Genomic DNA, 4625 nt, shown 5'->3' on the forward strand with positions numbered 1-4625 from the left:
GTTATGATTTTTTCTGTAACCTGTTACATGACCGGTTTAGCAGGTCATTTTTTATGATGTGGCACGATATGGGCCATACAATAAGTGCATATCATGTGCCCTTTTATAAGGTGCACATTGTAGACTTTTCCTATATATATATATATATAATCCACTGATCAAACATGCAACAGTTTAATGCGTCAAATTGTTGTAACCTGCCATGAGCGACATGGCAACAACTGCACCATTGATAGTCCTTTTCTTGTCATTTTTTCCAAAGACAAAGATAAGGCCAGTTGAAATTCACTTATTAATTAGTGTAATATGGCTAGTCTCAATCCAATTTGTAACCCCCAACAACTTTGAACAAGAGGCCCCCCAAGGTCCCCGTCTTTGGCATTCAATTTTTTGATTGTCCAGAACAAGTGGTCATTTGGGTCCCTTTCCTTGTTTATTTGGTTAATTTTTACTTTTTTTTCCCATAAATTATTTTTATTTTTTCTACAGTCAAGTTAGAAGTTTAATCTAGTGGGTAAAAGAATTTTATTTTTATTTATAATTTTAACAATCTAATTTAAATTATTCGAATAGGGTATTTTAACCGAAAAAATTTAAAAATTATAAATATAAGATGATCTAGCATAGGACTAAACTCGTGGTTTATATAGAATAGACTCTTTTAATCAAAAACATAAAAAATAAAAAAGAAAGTTATTACAAGTTGTTACATAATTTTATATTTTTTCATAATTTCCTTTTATAAAAAATTAAAAAACTAACTAAAATATTTCAAGAGCGCTCAGCCGATAAATCCAATTTTGAATTTTCTTTATCCAAAGGTTCAAGCGTTAAACTAGTATGTCCGTAAGGACATCATTCTGTGAAATGACTAACTTACTGTTGGCTTTTTGGCTTTCAAAAATTATTATTGCAATTTTAAGCGTGCCAGCAAGGATCAATCAGTTCTTACAAAATATTAATTGTCAACCAATTATCAGACGATTGTGTTTTAGTTCTTTCAGCCTCAATGAAGAGGATTTTTACTGGTGGCTTTGTTCAGGAGAATTAAGCAAACAACGATTAAATGAAGAACAATTGTAACATTTCATTAAGCCAAAATGAAAGACTTACAATGATCCAATTCAGCCTCGTAGAGGTTTACAACAACAAGCTATTCGAAACTACTCCTATGAATGAAATACAGTGCAGGAATTTGAAGTACAGAAATGTAAAGAGCAAGAAATGTAAAAGCTGGAGGAAAATAAAGTAGATAAAACTGATTTTTTAGATCTAAGTCTGGGGCTCTTTCTGGGTCTTCTCTGCTATTTATACTTCTTAATGATAACCGTCGAAATGAGTCTCTAACCGTCGAATCATCCCTCTATGATCGCTGATCATGTTTCCTCACAGTTAGCTCCACTACGCCATGTTTGCAGTTAAGCTTCCCTCTTGATTTTGAATTTGAATGTATGGCTAATGGTTAAAGCCACGTCATTTTGTATCTCTTTACTGATCCAGTGCTATGCAAATCCATAATAACCAATACTAACTGTCACGTGTGTGATTACGATTAAATATTTGAATTGTCTTCCCGTATTGCCCTCATCTTGCCACGTGTTGAACTATGATTGGCTTGTACAAAATATGTGGCCAACATTACCCCCCGCGCTAATATACCCAATACTTGGTGATATTAGTAGATCAAGGTATTTTACCAACGCCTTAGAACGTGCATGGACTTTGCATTTTTCAGAAATGCAACCGTCATTCATCAATGAAACATTTGCATTAAATTCTCTTATATCCTTTGAACATCCCACTATCTCAGTGTTCGAAAAGACTGGTATATCTTTCATGGCCAAGCAAGTCTTTTCTTACATTGATCAAGCATACAAAGAGTTATTTGATAATGTTGTTCGTCCTCGAAAGAACCTTCATGCATTGATTAGCCACCTTTATCCGCCTCCATTTATGCAAGTTATGGAAGCTTTCGCAAATCATCGACCTTGGAACCAAGAACATACTGCTTACGATTCTTTGGAACAAAAATTTGTAACCATGGATATCGGAAGCTCTTCTTCTGCAGCAAAGCCTTCCGCATGGGATGAAGCTACTGCTTCTTTTTCTTCTACCACCTCTGGCTGGGGAACTTGGCCTACCCCTACTCAACCTCAAACGAGGGAACGCATTCATCACCGATTCCCTGAATTCGATGACCATCTTGAAATCTCCCTTTCCAAACGCAGTTCTGTAGTATATCCATATGTTCCTATTGACTGTGTACGCAATCTTGAGGACAATCTGCTTTTAGCATGGTATACTTCTATCTTGCCATCTCGGATGGTTCAAAGTGTCCCACGTCCTGATGAAACCTTAGGGATCAGTCTAGCGCTTTTAGCCAAAAAAGCAAAACTTTATGCCTCCGATTGGCTAGAATGTGTGGCCAAACCTGATTCCCAAATTCGTTCAGGGAACCTTCGACTGCTCCTCCTCTGCCTTCTAATCCAAATTGGATTGATGAATTGAGGCTCACACTCTCTAAAGGCCAATTCTTCACCCCCTACCAGGCCCCAGTGCCTCTAACTCCTTATCAGCAATTTAAGGCTCAGACCTTGCTTGCTGCTTTTTTCCATTTATCCTTTGAAGTCCTTCGAAATGACATTCCCCACAAAAACTTTCTATTGGCTTGTGACATTATGTCTCGAAGTCATTTTCTCAACCCTGTGGCCCAAATAGAGCTTTATACCTTTTTAGACCAACTTCCTCTCTTGCTCAACTGGCACTTCAATGCTTCCATTACTAGTGAAGTTCTGGATGAAGCCTTCTCTACTTGAATTCAGGTTCAGTATGAGGCAGAGAACCTCCTTGATGAATATGAAGCCTTTAGGAGCCAGGATTCTGAGCATGGAGAGGATGTTGCTATGAACGAAGTGCACAAAGAAGAGGAGATGGACGCCACAGATAAAGCCCTAAAACAGATAGAATTCGAAGTGAAGGCCCAACAACTCTCTTCTCAATTAAGGGCTTACCAATTAGATAAACCAAACCTGGACAAGATAGAGGATAGAGTAGGAAAAGAGTATTCATTTATTGAATTTTGTTGGACTAAATTCCATGATCTTGTAACTTTGTCCATTCCATATTTCTATGAAATTGAGAATGTAATCAAATGAATCTTAGTGTAAATAGTACTTATCAATAAAACTGGGCTTTCCGAATTTCATTTGTCAGACTTTGATTTACCACTCCAAATGTAAACTTAACTGTATGGTTGATGCGCTTTAACTCCCCAATTTCATCCCAAATCCTAACTCAAACTCTTCCAAAGTGTGAAGTTCTCTCTTTAAGAAAACAATTATTGTCTTACATACTGATTCTAGGATTAACATAATTCTTCAGCTATCAGCTTCGAATTAACCAAGTTTGTCCTTCGAAACTTGATTTGATCATATCCAATTCCCCAACATATGGTTGATACAATCAAATAGTTTCAAATCAACTAATTTTGCTTCAAACAAACAGTCTATATTTTTCAAAATATGGAAACCTTTTTCAAGGACTGCACTGTTTTATTCTAAAAAAGTGATTTCTTTTGTATATTACTAAACTAACTATTGGTTTGAAACCTAGAACAAACAAATTTTAACCGTAAGGAATTTCAAATTTTGCTTCGAAGGATTTTACTCTCATCAAGAAACCTAAAAACCGGTCTTTAATCCTTTTAAAGTAAACAAATACCTGAGCATTCCTGCACCCTTAGGTGTGGAATGTGCTTCGAAGTTGACTTCCTGCTTTCGAAGCCGTTTGTCCCTTGATTTTGGCACCAAAACTTGGCTTCGAAGCCAAATATTTTATTTCGAAGCTAACATTAGTATTTGAGATACATTTCCCTCCATAACTATCAACATTGAGGGAAACTTTTCGCACCCGTACCTTTAATACTTCTTTATGAATTCTGCCCACATAAAACGACTGGGTGTTTTTCAGAAGGAAAGGTTTAAAAACCCTTTTATTTTGTGCTCCCAATCCACTTGGTCATCTAACACACAAACCCTTCATCTTCTGTTGGCTTTCTCTTTCTCTTTACTCTCTTTCCCAACTTCGTCTTTTGAAAAAACTCTTTATCAATGGCTTTTTCTTCCTTGAAAATACCAGTTGTAGAGCGTGCGAGTCCATCTGTAGCCTTGAAAAGGATCATTGATGAAGAGTGTGAGAAGTACAAGGCTGGTGAGAAAAGTGTCATTGACGGACGCATCTTCATTTCCCGTCGTCATGAGCAACAAGAATGTGTGCTTGGGCCCATTTTTAAGGAGATTCCCATTGAGCTTCCAGCTCTGTACCCACGTCTAGAATATCATTGTCTCATTTACGAAGGTGGTTTTGATTGGGGAAGCTGGAGGATGAACTGACCCCATCGCTGCTGGTCCATAGTGAGACCAGAGTGGGAGGAATGGTATGATCGAGCCGTCCCTGATAGGACACTAGATCTTCAGGAGCTCTGCCTCTTCGACGCCCTCTAATTATCCAGGTTTACCATTTTGGAGGACCCTTTTTTAATACTTGTTACCCTTTGTTTTTGGAATTCTGTTTTTAATTTCTTTCAATTCAGATGTGGGATGATGGCTCCTAGTGTTCTTGACATC

This window comes from Camellia sinensis, chromosome 6 (genome assembly GCF_055761805.1).
Source record: "Camellia sinensis isolate YWXY chromosome 6, ASM5576180v1, whole genome shotgun sequence".
Classification (NCBI taxonomy): Eukaryota; Viridiplantae; Streptophyta; class Magnoliopsida; order Ericales; family Theaceae; genus Camellia; species Camellia sinensis.